The following is an 18890-nucleotide window of genomic DNA, read 5'->3' as shown; positions in this document are numbered from 1 at the left end:
TATTACTGCAGTCTATCTCTGGGAACCAGCCCTGTGCCATCCAAATCCTTCACCCTTGACTCTTGCATGCCTCCTTGCTTCTCAAGTGCTATGGCAGCATTTGGCCAGGCAGAGAGTGCAGACTGGTGCACTTCAGGAGTTTTCTGTACATGACATAGTTTCCTCTCATACTGAGATATTTTCTTTATCATGGAGGCTCCATTACCTCTGAGTTGTTTCTTTGACAAAACAGGTTGGATATGAGAAGGTTGTTAAAGTCTATACATATTATGATGTAATTGTTCTTTCAAAACCTATTTTAATGATTTTTTTTTTTGCCTTACTAAGTTTCTAAGCACAAATATTCTAAGTATTAATGCACAGGATAAAAGCTGTTTTAATCATATTCATGCATATGTCAAAACCTTTCTACTTGTGATCAACATTTATGCTTCCTTTCAATCTTCTCTTTTTAATTTTACTCATCTTCCCGTTAGGTCATTTAAATATTGACAGCAGGATAGATTCCCCCAAATTTCCATTTCTTGGCCTTCCTCTGAACCTGCACCTTGAGGGCTGAAAGAAGAGTTTGATTGAGAGCAGAGCTGCACAGGCCAAAATCTCACTTTGCAGAGACACAGAATAAATCTGGTCACTTCAGTATCATTCGGCCACTGATACTTGGAATAAGGTGCCTTGAGGAATCAGGTGAAGACAGGACAGGGGTGGCAGACACACTGATGTTGTGGCAGCCCTTTTCCCATCCTCACCATCCAATGTGGTGCAGCTCTGACTGGGAGTAGCAGTGCCAGGACACAGGAGTCTGTGTGGACCAATAGCCATTATGGCACCTGCTGGATGAACAGACAGACACAGAGACAAAAACCTCCAGTTAAAATGCCCTGCAGCATAAATAAATAGCATTAGACACACCTCAAAGGATGTCCTTCTACACTGTGGGCCTGCACCAATTCTGCTGGTTGTAATTTTCTGTTGATTTAGTCACAGTGGTATAAAACTGTATATAGACAAGCACTTCATATGGAAACAACTCTGATGAGCACTATCCTGTTCTCATTCAGAAGAAAAAAAATGCATATTTAATTATAAGTTTGATCACAGCTTTTCCCTAGTAATGATAGAATGCTGTTTCTGACTTATCTCCAGATTTGGTGTGAATGGAAAAAGAGAATTAAGGCCTTGAAACACTTGTCTTTAGCTTAATTCTTTCAGCTTTATCCTTTTTGCCCATGATTTCTCATATTTACAAGGAGACAGATCATCACTCTGTTCTCCTTTTGTCTGTAAATCTTATGAATTGAGGATCTATTTTTTCCCTTAGTTTCCCTTATGTTTAGTTAAGCAAATTTATGCCAAGGCAGTGTTGGAAAAGGAATGTTTCAAATAAAGAAGTGCTTCTCAAAAAATCATATCAGGAAACCCATTAATCCAAAGAGTTACTGAATGAGTTCGCATTCATTTTTGAAATGGATGTCTCAGATGTAAAACAAAAGCTTGAACTGAGCCCAACATCGTTATGTGGTAATGCTGAATATTTCACCGTTTTTTACTGTGCTGAAATACAACAAGTTAAAATTACACACATTTTTTAAACACAGTTGAGAGATTGCACTGTATTACAAAAGCTGAAATTTTGGTTTAAAGCAATTAAAATTTTCTGATGAAAACAACATTTGTTGCAAAGTTTTGATCTTGGATGATGCATTAACAAATGGGGAAACAAATTGGGAAACAACAAATTACTAGACTTTGCATCCTTGGCCTGTTTCTAGTTGCTTAATTGCAGGCTGGCTCCTCAGCAGTTTTGGAGGAGATGGCATCTTTCCCCCCAGCTTCCTGTTTAATGTCACATGGTTTCACCTACCCTTCATTGAGACCTGGATCCCATCTCATATCACAGGATCAGTTTAAGGATGAGAAGCAGAATTAACAGAATCACCCTTTTTCTAGCTCTGGGGAGTCAGGGAAATGTTCTTAGTGTTCTCTTCTGTGCAAGAAGTAGAGCCAAGTCTTCCTGAATATGGCAGAAACTCCTTAGCTATAGGATTTCCTGCTATGTAATTGAAATGTTTGCCTCAGACGAGGAATTTACTTCCACCAGGCACCAATCTATCCTTACATGCCAGACTGGCAGCTTCCTTTGTTGTTTTGAAGAGGCTGGAAATTCTTTCAGGAATTCTTTCAGACCTGTGGGACTAAGCCTACTATTTAGTTACTTTCAATCGTAACTTTGTGGGATATTGAAGGTTGAACAATGCCATTTCAAGAGCCCAGTTCTCATTCTTCTTTTCTTCATTATTTCTTACATGCTGCCAAGTCATAATTGCGACCCTCTTGCAGTAGGTGTTCCTTAAACATTTACACAGTTCCTCTCCCAAAGAGCTTGTAATTTAGCACAAAGACTCAGTCAAGGCAAGATTAAAGGGAAAAAATGCAGAAGCCAGTCACTTGTATGGGGTTGATATACACTATGTCAGGCAGCACCAACTGTATTGCTGAGGTGTTTTCAATTCCTCTTCCAAACTTCTTGATGAGTCCATATTAATGGTTAAAATCACCATATTCAAATACATATCCATTTTTTAAAATTTCCTTCTCCCACACAGAATCCATTGACAGATACTTATGCATACTACAGACATCACATTGAATTAAATAATATGGATAAAAACCCCAAAAATTCAACCTGTTGTAAAGAAGGCTCCATCTGACATCCTGTCAGAAGATTCATTCCTTCCCTTCAGCACACATAATCAGGGCAATCATGACTGAATACACAGGCATCAAACCACTAAACATTTCTTGCTGACATATTACAAAAGGTTTATCCTGTCCAAGTTCTGTGACCTCCTTTGGCATCTCCAGTGAAACGTGGCAGATCCCAGCTGGCTGAGTTAGATAGGCCACAATGCAGAAGCAAGTGACAGAAGTGATTTTTCAGCCTTTCTCAGAAGAGGTGGCCATGGAAAGCAAGCAGAGGGTGGTGGGGTATGAAGAAATCAAGCTTCAAAGGTTTTGCAGAAGGCTTGGAAGAGACCTTATTGAAGCCTGTCATTATATAAAGGGGGCTTACAAGAAAGATGGAGGAGAGAGTTTACCAAGGCCCGTAGTGGCAGGACAAGAGGAAATAGTTTTTAACTGGAAAAGGGTAGGTTTAGATTTGACATAAGGAAGGTAATTTTTTACATTTGAGGGTGATGAGATAGTGGAACAGGTTGTCCAGAGAACTTGTCGGTGTCCCTTTATTGGCAATATTCATAGTAAAGTGGGATAGCACTTTAAGTAACCTAGTCTAGTGGAAGGTGCCCCTGCTCATGGTAGGAGGGTTGGACTAAATGGTCGTTAAAGGTTCCTTCCAACCAGGAGCTACCTGTAATTCTGCTAGGATAACCTTAAAATAAAATGTTTATCCATTAAAATAAATGTTAATCTTGAAGCTTGGTGACCATTTGTAACATCAGCATATGATGGACATTGATCACATGGATGTGTGATGGGTACAATGCCCAGTGGAGGAGTAGGAAGGACACTAAGTTTTGTTGCTACCAGCATGGTTTCTTATCTGAAGAGCAGATAAGAAGAAGCTTTTCAAGTTCTTCTGGTTTTGAGCTTTTCAAGGTGGGTCTCAAAGGTCTCTGTGGACAATGTCTTGAGCAGACACTATAAAACAGCCACTTCCAGTCATGGGGGCTTCACAGTGCACATTAGAAACCATGTTAGATGTGAGACATCTAATTGTTAGAGACAATTTAACTTCTCATATTTGGGAAATAAGATTTCTACTGTTTCCTTTTTTTGTACTTTTAGAACAAGAGAAGTGCTAAGTTTTTTTCTTTACCATCTCATAAATATTAGGTAATTCTCAAAACTATACTAAAAAAAAATTCAGAATGAACCATGGGCAGCAAATAATATAATAATGTTTTCAATTGAACCATGTTTATTGCCATATGTAGAAGACAGAGTAGACAAGCAGAGAGATGGACAAGTAATACTTTAACAATGATACATTCACAAATATTCCTAGAAACACAGAAATTGAAAGTGTGTTATAAGTGTGCTGTTAAAATTGCTGAAAAGTCTGCTCATTTCTTGACACCATATGTCTGTTTCTTGTATTAAAGGGTTCAGAAACATTGTTTATGGATATTGCATGACCATGAATGCCAAAAATAATAATCTTATTAAGTTTAGTCCAAATAGCATGTAATGAGATTCAAAATGATATGTTAAATACACATTCTAATAATGAAACTCAAATTGCTTTACAAATAGCATCGGAGAACATTAGCCTATTTTGATTCTAATAATTACTTGCATCCTGTGTTCCAAATCTATTCAATATGCTTTGTGTAAGAACAAATATTTGTTCTACTAATTGTTCTGCAATTCTCCTGGTTATTTTTAAAAGGCTAAAGGGCTACACAAGACCAGCAGTTGTCTGTTAGAATAAGATCTGGTTGTTTTTTTTACTTTAATCATCTTACAGAATTTGAAGAAATTAGGTTCCCTAATACCTCTGTCTTTTGTCCAGATTTCAGTTGTCTGTGTTTTGTATACTATCATTAAACCACTTTTCAAGTGAATCTTTGCCAGACTAAACATAATTTTTCTTCATAGAACATTCCATCCAAACCACATACAACCACTGTAGCCCTTCTTGGATTGTCCTAAGATATAGACTGTGGATTTTTAGCCTAGGCATTATTTCTAGTTTACATATTAATTTTTCACTATTAATATATTATGATCATATTGTCAGTTAAAAAGGAGCTATCAATACAGTTTTGACTGCAGAAAAATGTAAACTATATATAAAGAAACCATATGGTTTAAATGTTTCAAAATATTGTTTTAAATAGAAAGAGAACAACTATGAATGGGAAAGGAGCTCAGTTTTCGTTCACTTCTGGCTTCACAATGGAACAGCCTGGGATCTCAGTGGGTATTAGAAATGGACCAGAATTGTATAAATGCTACTTTATCCACCCCTTGAAATATTTATTCAGGTTTCTCTCCTTAAGTCTTTTACAGATGTGAAGTCGATTAGTCTTCAGTCTCACTGCCACAAACTCAAAGACCCAGTGTGTGGCCTCCAACACATGGAAAGATGACCAATGTGCAAGATGCACAAGGGACTTCTCAGATCTGAAGCCAACAGTCTGAAAAATAAAGTACGCAGGGAAAGTGTGTCTTCTTTCCACTGACAGTGAGATCAGGTTCAAGGAGAAGCTAAGCATGCAAGTTAGATATCAAGACAAAATTCAAGCAGACAGAACACTATTGTCTTTATTTTTCACCGCACTGTGTTTGTGTTTTGTTATTTTAAAAAGTACTTTAATTTTGTTTTGTACCATATAGATGGTGATTGTCTGAAGACCACTTAAATCATAACTTTTTGATATCTTCATCTCTTTCCAATTTCCCTGTATTCCACTTAAAGCTGGAGAGAAGAAACAGTCAGATAGTAAAAATGCTCATTGTAATATCCTGGCCTTAAAAATATCCTCTGTTTGAATGGCAATTCCTTTTTTTCTTAGCTGAGTTGCGTGTAATTCTTTTCACATATATGGAATAGTCCTGGGTATTGAGTACAGCTGGGATTTCTGAATACAAATTCAACCTGACTGCATACCATTGAAACAGAACTCAGTTGCTTGGAGAGTCTATTGGAGAATTCCTTAAGTCTCATTAATCACGTATGTGGTGACACTGGAGGGGGCTCTTTACTTTTTTATTTCTCATTTGTCTCTGATATTCCCTGTTTATTACAAAATCCCTTCCTTTGCTGGATTTATAATGTGGCTGTTTTCCAATACAGTTGTATCCTTTCACTCCCAAGCAGAGCCACCCATGTGTGAGAGCTGGGAACCTGGAGCTTTTTGATGAATATCCTTATTCTCCACAGAGCAAAGAGACCATGACAGGCCTTGGAGATGCCTGATGGTGTGGCCCACCAGGAAGATGACAATTACAGACAAAGTTTGCTGGTGCTGCTCGCACATCTGATTCCAATTCCCCCTGCAGCAGAATGTGTCTGTCCCTCTGCTGTTCTTCTCCAAGAAACTTGCCATTTTTTTAAAAGAAATATGCATGTCTAATTGGCAAATTTATGAATAAATCCTATTTGCAGAATAGTTTCTGTCTTTTTATACTGATGCAGAGATGAAAATTTGCAAAGATGTTCAGGTATCAAGAGATCTTTGAGGGTCAGGCCATGATTGCCTTATGGCGTCCAGCTACCGATCCCTTGAACAAATAATCCTTCCAATTCACTGATGCCTTCTCCTGCTCTCTAATCTGAATTCCTCTCTTGATCTGTGCAGTGCTACATCGTGACCACATACTTTGAAGATCAGCTGTTCCATTCAGCTTTTTACACAAAGGTGAGATGCCAAGTACATGGAATGGATTTGCAGAGGGTCTTCTCCTTGTGTTGGCAGTGTGGCAATTGAAAACACTCCAGAAGTCTGCAGCATATTCTAGTGGTACTGCACAGTTGAAGCTCTGAAACTCGACTTGATTCTATGCACAGAGGACAAATTTTCAAGTGCACATGAAAAATGTCACTTTTTGTGTGTCTAGTGTTCATACCTCATGTGTCCAGAGCTGAGCATGAAACCATAATTTCCTGTTAGGAGGCACCTAAGGTTCTTTTCCTAAACTCCTAGCAAATATTCTTTGTTTGGAAAAATGTGATCTTTAAGATGAAAACCTATGCGAGGATATAGGTACCAAGTAAAAGTTGGTACAAAAACTTACTAACCTTGGAGAAAGGAAGGACCAAAGAGGAATTTTAGTTCTATTTTAAAACATGCACTGATATGTATGCAGCATATGGAATGTCTAAGCATTACTCACATAAAATCACCAGCACAAAGAAATTTCTAACAGTATTCATGGAGTCTGACACCTTTTCCTGTCATTCCAAACAATACTTAGGTGGTTTTTCTTCTCTTCATTTGATGTGGCTAATTCCCTTTCTGATTTTGTGGTAGGAATTTGACATAAAAGAGAAAAATCACACTGCAGTGATTTCTACTAATTGTCATGTTAAGTAACTTGATGCTAAGAGCTACCATAGGTGTTAACTAAAAATTGCTTCCAGAACATAAATATGTGCTGCCAGCAGAATTTAACCTCAGGCTGTAAGAGTAATACTGAGACATGAGGAAGCTGAAGTGGAGTTCTGCCAAATTTCCTTGTGCAGATTATGCAGGTGTTTCCCTAAAAAGGAAAAGTTGATAATAGGTACAATGGCAATTTATTTCCTCTAAATGATAGCACAGGCAAGTAGACTTTTTGGCATGAGTTTTGACCAGGAACTAATTGTGATCTCCTCACTATTACTTAAATACATTTTTTATAGAAAGCATAAGGAAATTTTTATGTTTAAAATATATCATGTGTCAAAATCTCTGTATTTGATAAATGAAAAATATTGGTGGTTGTTCCCATAATGCTTTTTGAATTATAAATATGGGGAGGAATCAAGAAAATAGGAAAGAAATATTTTAAAATGAAAACAATGAAAACATTTGAAATAGAGAAGGTTTTCTTTCTTTTTTTTTTTTTTTTTTTTTTTTTTTTTTTTTTTTTTTTTTTTAGCTCTACTTGGCAAATTCAGGAATATTTTGTTAAAACTTAATCTGCTGACTCTGCACCCTGGCATGAAAGATTACCTTCTACTGCCTCAGTTGTCAGGGTCAGTCCAAATAGATAAAGGACTGTCTCACTCTGTCCTTAGTTACAGCAGTTCCACCTCCAAAGACACCAGCTGAAGTCACACCTTGGCAGAGAGCAGAAGTGTACCCTGTATGGTGGCTTCTTCTCTCATTTGTAATTGTAAAAATGAGCTAAAAACAATGGAGGCCTGATTCAGAAATGGTAGAAAGTGGGACCTGGGCTTCTAGATTTGACCTTCCCCAGAAGCCCATAATATTCATAACATATCCAGATGACTCAAAGTTGCTAATTTCAGATACTGAGGGACTCAGTAAAGCACACACCCAGCACTTTGCAATGACAAGCACTCACTCCTGGAGAGACAGACCCACAGGGTGATATTTGAGGGAAGGGTAAAACAGGTGAGATCAGCAGCTGAGTGGCCCCAGTGAGTGTGGATGTGGCCCTGGCTGAAGTTAAAACTCACTAAGTTCACTCATCCTCTCATCCACCCCAGTCAGCTTCCACAAAGAAACAACAGACCCCACTCATGCTGGTTTTATTGAGCAAAGCAGAATGCAGTTCAAACCCCACTTTAGTCAGTGAGAAAATTCCCAAGTATCTGTGTGCTCTAGGATGAGGAATACAGAAATGGTTTGCTTTAGGAAACAGCATTATTGCATGAATGTATCCTAGAGTGAACCAGCTTGGAAAAAAACAGTCTCACAGCAATGATGTTTGAGTGGGATTTTCCTCTGCACATCCCTGTCTATTCCTTCCCCACCCTGCCATATATGTACTGTAAAAGACAATTGAACTCAATGTTGAAAGCTTGGGAATATTGTGAGAAACATTTTTCTTGGAATAACATATGTATGCATTGAGGGATGAGAGCGACTGTGTTCCAGTGTAGGGGAGTTAAGGGGGCTCCAACCACATTTAGATTAAGGCCAGATTTAACCTCAGCCCATGAACTTGGATGAGCATTTGATTCCTGTTTTCCAAAACTAAAAACTAAAATGGAGGACAATTGAGGGAACAGAGGGGAATCAGCACATTTACAATGTTAATCTATGCGGGGTATGAATGAATAAGGTTAAAAATGGAGGGGCATTATTTGTAAAAAACATAGATTGAATATTAGCCAGCATTTCTATAAATGCGATTACGGTTTAACAGCAGTTTGAACCGGAGGATCTGAAAAGCAAAAGCAGGTCTGGAGTTCTAGTCTGTGTCCAGGTTTCATCCTGTCTTTAATGGGACAATAAATGTGTATCAAAGTCAAGGCATAAACTCTGCCAATTCTTCTGTATAACCTTTTCACATCACTTGGCAACTGCTCATTTCTAAACTGCTTTAGAAATATGCTAACAAGGAGATTTAAAGGTGTTTTTTATAAGATCAACATATCTCTCCTTCATATAAACTCTGGGAAAAAGAGTAACTAATAAACAGAGCTGTAAATACTTCTCAGTTTTTGAATTAAATTTTTAGCTTTATTCATGTAGCAATTTTTCCTCTTCAAAATATGACTGAAGTACTACAAAAAGTAAGAAAATTTTATTTCATAAAAAAAAACTTTTGAGTTCTTTCAGATGTTTTACTTTCTTAAAAAGGAAATTGATTATGAGTGATACTGTCAAAACTTGCTTGCTTTTAATTTTTCAATGCAATTGTAAAATCAAAAATGTTTTTCATGCAAAAATGTTGGCCAACTATAGCAATGCAATGCTTGAATAGTGCCTTTTTTAAGAAGAGCAGTGCCACTCATGATGATCAATCAGTCACTGATATTCCTTGCTGCCCCTTGCTTTGCACTGCATGGCGTAGGAAAGAGGAGTATTAAAATTCAGCAGATAGTCTAGAATGATTCTTGTGTTTTATCCACAAGGCTGCAGAAAAAGAGCTTTGATGCTGCTAAGAAACTTTTAGCTTGGATTGTATCAAGCAAGGTAACTTCAAGAACTAAAAAATAAATCTCTCAGGCTCTGCTGAAATGTTTTTTCCCTCCAATTTCCTTCACAATAAACACCCCCACAAAATGGAGAGCCTGAGTCATGCACAAATTCAGTGAAAAGATACTTTTTAGCTCTAAGAACCAGCTTGTTGCCAATTTCCGTCAAAATAATTCCCCAGGTTAAATCCAGGTCCTATTGAAGTCATTGTCCAAATGCTCATTGGCTGTGAGGGGAGATCAGGATTTTTCCCGTTCAATTCATTAGTGATGGTATGAACCCCAAGTAGTATTACGCTTCCTTTAAAGAAACAGAAGCTCCTACTTACTGTTTATATACTAAGGTTATTTCTCACACGTTTATTGTGTTACTTTGCTTAATTTGGTGCCATGCTGGGTCCCTGTGGGATGCCACTCAAACATTATGTCAATGTTCTCAAAATTGAACTCCAGTGCTTTATTTTACAAATGGCTTCTAGCAGATGTGTGGCACACTTTATTAACTTAAGTACCCATTAGTTGAAAATTTCATTAGTTTGGGGGAAAGGGATCAGTTTCATCAATAGATCTGGTATGGGTGGACCCTTTGTGTCAACCTGACCCATATCAAAACGGATTATTGTTGTAAGTGAGACAAGTGACCTAATGTTCTGCCTATTATGCACACATGATCTATAACCTTTTAAAATACTAGTGTGGGAAAGGAGCACACTTCACTGCGTCCCCAAACCATGGATTCTTAACAGGTGGCAGTCCCTCTCTTAGCAACCTTTGCCATGGGCTGTCTGCGCCAGCATATGAATTATCAGGGGGTACAGTTTCTAACCAGGTAACCAGGGGAAAACTGGGATGGAGAATGAAACCAGAATAATGAATAGCCAAGCAGAAGGTTTAATGAGTGCAGCTGGAGGCCCTGGGTCTGTAGTGCCATCATCTGACTGACCAGTGCATTTCAGCTGAAGCATGCCATGGGCTGCCTGGATCTGTCGGGCTAATAAAGCCCCAGAGGTAAGGCTGCATGTCATTACAGCAGGAACATATGGTACATTTTACTCCACAGTTTTAATGTTTTGATGATGTTTGTTCTTTGAATGATGGCAGCAGTAGTTTCCAATGCATTCCCTTGACCTTGTTTTAGAAACCATTTTAGGGCCAACTTGAAAGTCCATGCAAAAATATTTGGCGGGACCACACACTGAAAGGTGTGCTATATAACCCTTTGGCTGCTTTGTGCAGCAGTTCTCACACCTGCCTTGAACTGATTGACCTTCTGAAGAGGAAAAAGTAAATCTGTCTGGAAGTGATGAATCATACAATCATTGAGGTTGGAATAGACCTTTAAGATCATTGAGTCCAGCCATCAATCTGACACTGCCAAATCCACCACTAAACATGTCCCTAAGTGCCACATCTAAATGTCTTTTAAATACCTCCAGGGATGATGACTCAGCCACTTCCCTGGACAGTCTGTTCCAGGGCTTGACAACCCTTTCCGTGAAGAAATTTTATCCAAATTACCAAACTAAACGTCCTCTATTGCAACTTGAGGCCACTTCCTCTTGTCTTTTGCTTGTTATTTGGGAGAACAGACTGACGCCTACCTGGCTACAACCTCCTTCCAGGTGGTTGCAGAAAGTGCTAAGGTGTCCCCCAAGCCTCCCTTTTTCCAGACTAAACACTCCCAGCTCCCTCAGCAGCTCCTTATAAGATTTATGCTTCAGACCCTTCACCAGTTCTTGCACCTTTAGGATCTCCCTTTTTCAGAATATCCAGTCTTCCTGCACTTCTTTGCCCTTTGGGACTGCCTGCTGTTGCAGGGAAGGTCATACAGCTCACTTCTCCTGAGCTCTGCACACTGTGGGGTGGGAAGCAAGAGTTAGGCTGGATGAACTGCCCCATCTGGGACAGCCCACTTCAAGTGCTATCCTTGGGGAAGATATTTCCCTGACATATATTCAGCCCCAGAATTCTGGAGATGTGATTAGAGATGTGAGAAAACCAGGAAGATACCAGCTGGGGTAAACTATAATGATCCTGTTGGAGTCTGACCTGATTTACAGATAATTCCTCCCAGCATTACCTGGGCAGCCCACAGATGGGATCAGCCAGACAGAACTGATGTGGAAAAAAGTCTTGTTTTCAATGTTCTGAATTTGGAAGGCAAAAGGAGGGTTGTGCTCAGTGTTTGTAGAGAGAAAATTTGCCATATGCTCATCTTCAGTAACACAGATAGGTTTTACTAGAACAAGACACTTCTCTCTGTTGTTAATTAAAATCAAAGGCAAAACAAAGAATCAGCAGACTCCGAAATCAAAGGAACTGAGATGAGCAAACTAGATTTCCTGGTTTTCTGGTGGCTTCCTTTCTCCTTCTGCCAGCTTTGATTGATTCTCAAAGTTTAGGTTTCTATCAGTCAACTGAACAGAGAGTCTATCTGCTGCAGACCTGACAGGTATGCATTTATTCCTCTAGGAGACACAGATTAGGTACAGAAAAAATGGCTGAGAAAATCAGAAGGATGGAATATGTGCCTTGGCCAGCATACTCCCAGATTCTTAGTGGCTTTGAATCTAAGTGGGACACTTAGCTTACTTTTAGTTGCTCAGCTTGCTTCCCACCTCTGAAATTTGGGTCTGTTTACCACCTCCAGGGAGTGTTTTCAGGTAGACTGATGAAAATTTTATGAGAAAATGAGGTATGTCAATTCTTATACAGTGTCACATCACCATAAATCATGTTCTGATACAAAACCATGCTAATGTTATTATGTTTAATCTTCTGTCTAGTGCTGAACAGACAAAGAATTTATGGAGATTTAATTCCAATCATTGTTTCTGCTTACAAGCTGAGGTCTTCCATTTCTCAAGTCAGTAGGGAAACATGCAGTTGCTTCTTCAGCTCAGGTTCATTGCAGCAATTTCAGTATATTTTGCTGGAAAGTGCTTTCTCACAGCCAGGTCTCCCGTGATACCAATACGAAGTGTACACTATATTCTTTCCCTGTTTCCTCTAGAGCCTAATATATCCTTTTCAGCACTTTCAGCTTGAAATGAAGTGTATGACCTAAAGTCTATAGAATAACATGAATCACTGTACAATAATTTATAAGGTCACCTCATAATTACTATTGAGTATAACATGACTCCGTTTATTGGAACATGTACAGGAGAAAGGTAATTTTTGAAATTTTTCTTGTTTATTCAAGCCAACATTGCTTGAGATTTGAATGGATTTATTGACACCACATTAAAAGCAATCATTGTCAAAACAACTGGGAGGGAAAAAAATTTAAAGGGTAGAAACTTCCTGCTCCCAAATCTTTCTTCAGAGAGGTGGGGAGCAATCCATGGCCCTCGGCTTTTCTGTGAAAGGTGATTTCTTTTATATCTAAAGAATTGAGATCTACTCAAGGATTGGTAATAGGAATGGACTAACTGAACGATAACAAAGCATGTTGCATGGATATGTTCCAAAAAATCATGTTTTATTTGGAAGGAAAGCAGATTAAGGCAAAGAAGAAGCCAACTATTTAAAAGAGGAGAGTTATGTTTTGGGCTTGTTTTGTGGATTTTCGGGTTTCTGCACTTACTATCCTTAAGTTATAATTCCCCATGCCTTTGTCCATGGGAAAGGACAGGGAGAGGTAGAAAAGGAAGTGTGCTCAAACCAGTGGTGCCCTTGGTAGTAAATGGAAAAATCCTCAGACAATTCCAGAAGTAGTGTTGTACAAAAGGTCTACCTTTGGCACATGTTTGTGGGGTCAGAACCAAAGACCTTGCTGAATTTTACCAAAATTTGACAGGTTTAAAAGCACCAAGACTCTTCACACCACAGTGGTGTCCACAGAGACTTAACAACCAGAGAATATCAAAGCCTGTGTAATAAATATAAGTGCTGTGTTCAGAAGCCCAACTTGTTGCTCTTCTGGTATTTGGGATCTCTTAACGCCATCACACATTCCAGATGTGCATTCCAGACTGTGCCAGTTCTGAATGGATGCTTGGCTTGACCAAACATACAGGGTTTTATTCCAAGTAGAAATGTATTCATTTGCAGTCATTAAAAAAATGTATATTTATGGAGGGAATTTTGGGTGCTGTATGCCAACACACCAATTAAGAGTGTGTAGAGCAAAGTGGTCCTGTCAGGCTGCATATGTTTCAAATATATAAATTCAAAGACCAAAATACCTAGAGACAGCAGATGGATTAGTGACACATTCAGAAAACTATGGGTACATGTATTCTGCTAAATTAAACAGTGTCGAGGCATGGGGACAGGCACTAGAATTTACTCATCCACACAATTCAATTGTTAGAAAAGTGCCTGGCGTGGTTTTGGCCTAGATCAACTGACAACCTCCCAAGCAATTCCTAGGTATGACTTGTGAGTGAGTTAAGGCCAGGGACTGTTGCCAGCGGGCAACATGCAGGCAGCTGTCCTGTGCTAGAGGTTAAGCGAGTTTAATATTATGGATGCGTCAGATCATTCCAGATGGCTTGATGGCCCTGACACTATTTAGTTTACTAATATAGATTTAACCTTTAGGTTTTTATACTCATCGACTTGGACCTGTGACTCACACACACCAAACAAGCAGCTGTGGTGATTTAAGATGTTATTGCACCTGAGCTCTTTGTTACTGGCTCTTGCTGGAGGTTGCTGACCCCACTGTAGAGCTGCCAAAAGTAATGTACTTCAAGTGTTTCAGGACCAGTGAAGGTCAAGCCACGATGTGAGGTCTGTACATGTTCTGACTATGGGGAAAAGATCAGTTTAAGATTCTTTCCCCATGCCTTGAATCCATGTATTTATAGAGCTGAATGTAAAGCCAGAGGTCTCACTGCTGCTGTTGCTCTCTCACTCTTCAGCACATGATGCCCTTAATCATAGTGGCCGTTTGGATAGCGACCCTGTCCTTGAGCCACTATTTGGCTTCCATGGCTGTACTGCTTTTCATGAACCTGTGTTTTTCTCTGTTTTTCCTGAATATGTCCTTTCCTGAAATCTATATACCAGTGATATTTTCCCCATTAGCAATCACTCTTACCTTTCGAGACAAATTAGCTTTATACATAACTAGTTTAAAGACATTAGTTTGATGTCTGTTCAGTTGTTCCAGGCAAGTTTATTGTGAATAGAGGTTCCAGGATGACTGTAGTGGGGTTCAGAGATGCAAAGTGGTGCATGGCTATGAGGAACTGTTAGCTGCTGGTAGCACTACAGTGTGGTACCAGCTGGGACTTTGCCTCTGCCTAGAGGGCAAAGAAGTGCAGGAAGACTGGATATTCTGAAAAAGGGAGATCCTAAAGGTGCAAGAACTGGTGAAGGATCTGAAGCACAAATCTTATAAGGAGCTGCTGAGGGAGCTGGGAGTGTTTAGTCTGGAAAAAGGGAGGCTTGGGGGACACCTTAGCACTTTCTGCAACCACCTGGAAGGAGGTTGTAGCCAGGTAGGCGTCAGTCTGTTCTCCCAAATAACAAGCAAAAGACAAGAGGAAGTGGCCTCAAGTTGCAATAGAGGATGTTTAGTTTGGTAATTTGGATAAAATTTCTTCACGGAAAGGGTTGTCAAGCCCTGGAACAGACTGTCCAGGGAAGTGGCTGAGTCATCATCCCTGGAGGTATTTAAAAGACATTTAGATGTGGCACTTAGGGACATGTTTAGTGGTGGATTTGGCAGTGTCAGATTGATGGCTGGACTCAATGATCTTAAAGGTCTAGCCCACTTGCCAAAGAGGGCCAAAATATAGAGAAATGTACCATGGCTTCCTACCAGACATTTCTGGGACAGTATGTGAATGGACTTGAAAAGGGCATAAAAATATTATAGAGAAGAGACTGAAGAAATTACAGCCCTCTGGAAAAGGTTCATGACCTCTGGTGTACACATAGCAGTGCTACAGACAGTCTTAGGAAGATGTACATGTCTGCATTAAGGTTCTATTTCTGCTTATTTTTTCTCTGAGTGGATACCATCTCAAGAAAATTATGCTTGACAACTTGATAGCAAAAGACAAGCTCAGAGGTAAAAATAATTGAATGTAAGCTTTTTGTCTTGATCAGAGCCTCCTTGTTTTCCTACAGTGCTTCTTTGGCTGGAGAAACAGAGCAGTAAATGTAATTTAAAAGGCATCCTTGACATTTGTGAGATCCTTAGCATCATAGCACATGCCATTCTTGCCCTCCAAAATATGTAGGGAAAGTGTGGTCATCTCACACAGTGCATAAGAACAGCTGCTGGTTAATGGTTCTTCTAATCACAAGTGCGTTCTAATAACAAACAAATTCTACTACTTCTTACTTTAAGCCAAGTTTATGTGTTTATTTTAAGAACAAAGGCTTAAATGCATAAAGTATCAGAGCTGCTCTAGCCCAAAATTGTAGACATCTCATCCCTCCCTTCCCCAAAAGAAAAAGGAAGCGTTATCTGGTTGACTGCAAGAGCAACATTCTTAGACTAATCTCAAAAAAGCATCTAATGAGTAAGAGGAATGTATTACGTCAAAACAAAAGATCACATTTACTGGCCCATCTTTCCACCAAAACAATTTCTACATGTGTTGAAGATAAACAACAGAAGCAAAGCAGGGACTCTATGACTACTAAATGTTGTGTAGGGCAATTTTCTGTGACTTGAAATGTTACTGGGAAACAAATCACTTACATTACACTGAATAACTTTGGGAGCACAAGAATTGCTGAAACCATGTTTAATATACATTTGTGTTGCATGGTCAAATGTGAGTTCCACTGCAAGATTTTCCTGTGTAAGACATTCATAACTAAGCTTTTCTTTGAGAAATCTCTGACATTAAATAGGTGTGAATTGCAGCCTTTTTGTGGTTTTGGGATAAAACCCCAAAAAGGGTTTAGGTCTTGTCATAAAATAGAATAATTCAGCGTAAAGTACCTCTTGTGATCATCTGATCCAATACCCTACACAATGTAGGACTAACTTGGAAGTTATGTTGAATTTTGAAGTCAGATGAAGTTATTTGTGAATGTTCCCATCTGAGTTCTGAACATGTCTGACGAACATTCCACAACCTCTCCTGGACCTGTGCAAGTGTTTTATTATTCATAGGACAATATTTTTTATCCTTCTTATGAATTTTATTTATTGCTTTTCCTCTTTCTGCTCTGAGAAGAGCTTGACTCTCTCTTCTCTATAACCATGCAACAGGTCATGGAAAACAGAAATAATGTCTCTCCTCAGACTTTTCCTCTTAAGACTCAGCAAACTCATCCATCTGCCTCTTGTTTGCATGCTGTGTGCTCCAGCTCCCTCAGTAGGTTGCTGGCCACTACTGAACTCACTCTGGTATGTCCATGGTCCTCTTTCACTGGGAATCCCCAAACCAGACACAGTAATCCAGATGTAGTCTCACAAATGCCAGAGGAAAAGGATCTCTTCACAGACCTGATAGCTACAACTTCCCAGAATACGGCTGGTCTTCTTGGGCAAAAGACCACACTGCTGACTCCTGTTCAACTTCTTGTCACAAGGAGAGTACAGACAGGTAGATATAACATGCAAATGTATATATTAGACATTGCACATTACATATTATATCTATATATATCCTAAATTTTATCCTCCCCAAAGGAACAAAGTGGGCTTAAAATGTTCTCTTGCAACCTTACCCGTAGCAGAGCAAATGGGCTATCTGCTAACTCCATTATGGTGGATATCAGTAATCACTATGGGAGTACTCGACTTCAGAAACAGAGGCTGGCTGCACACCAGACCCAGAACAGAAGTGGAGACGGGGTGAAGAAGCAGCTGAGCTTAACATCAGACTTTCTAATATGTGCTGACTTTTCAGTATCAAGCTTTGCAGGCTATGCTTTTCTACTTTAAACACTTTCTTTTTGGTTACGATTATTTGGTTTTTTTTAATGGAAAAAGAAAGGAATGTAATTTTATTAAATAAATCATCTTCTCCCTGTAATATCAACTAGTTTGCATGCCTTGCTAAACATTAAACCAGACAAAATGGGACTTGGTTACATACAGTTAAGTAGCACACTCTTTGTGCACAGTAAATGAGATTACTATTTGTTATTTTTAAACAAATGTTCACCCATAAAAAGAAATATCTCTATTAGACAGAAAAGTGACTTCACAAAGGTGCATTATGTGGCAGCCAAAAACTGAAACGGGCGGCAGATTATTTCCAAAGTTAAAAGTTTATGGTGAAACCACGATATAAATTAACTGCTAGCAGCCGTTGAGTCCATTCCTCGGATCATTTATCTGTATGAGAGTGTTATATGTTTGATGCCTGGTATGTATGATGGTTTTGGGGTGGACTAGAGTGTTTCTGAGTGATTTAGCACATGAAATCAACTCCAAGTTTCTAAAACAATAAACATGATGATGGGAGACAGAAGTCAATACAAGTGTCTTGATTTCTTGTTGCCATTACAGTGTGTCTATCTACTTCATTGTCTTCAGAACTTAACAGATTATCTCCAGATCATGAGTTAGTTAGTTTCATTCTGACATTTCCATTGAAAAGCAGAGAAGTACAATTCCCATTTTACTTATGGGAAACTAATATATGAGAAAATGAGGTGGATGAATGATGCAGTGGATAAAAAAATGGCCTAGGAACTGAACCTCAATCCAGAATGTGAGCTATTAAAAATCGACCCTTCATTTTAAGGGAAGTCAGGCATGGGGTATACACCAAGAAAATTTATAAAAAGCAAAAAGATAGTGTTGTTCAGTGGAAACCTGAAAAGGGACAACATAGAGTGCAGATGACACACATACACATGGCCACAAAGAAGTCACCAAATCAATACTGGGCTAGCAAAATATCAATAATTATTTTTTTTTAAAAAGTGTATTTGTAAAAGGATTGGAAAATTTAGGCTCAAATCTTTTGCAGGAAGAACTGGCCATTGTTGAATAGGATCAACTGTATCACTTTACAAAATTGTGCAATGAATTTGTCAGCACATTACAGCTGAAATGGACTGAAAAAAAAAAAAAAAAAAAAAAAAGCAACCACCCTGCAGATCCAAAACTATAACATTTTGATTCTGAGTTTAAGCAAAAATTGAAGTTTTGTAAGATGAACCTGGTGGAACATCCTAAACCACACTGGTTAAACTGCTGAATTAATAGGTCCTGAGTGGGAAGGGTTAGCTTATGGCTGACAGGGATATTGGGAAGGCTTGACTGGCTTGATGTGCTGAAACGAAGGGTATGACCTAAGGATTAAGGACTAACTTTAGGCTTTTAACTTGACAGTAACGT

Source organism: Sylvia atricapilla, chromosome 3 (genome assembly GCF_009819655.1).
Source record: "Sylvia atricapilla isolate bSylAtr1 chromosome 3, bSylAtr1.pri, whole genome shotgun sequence".
NCBI classification, from domain to species: Eukaryota; Metazoa; Chordata; class Aves; order Passeriformes; family Sylviidae; genus Sylvia; species Sylvia atricapilla.
Note: the sequence above shows the minus strand (reverse complement) of the source record.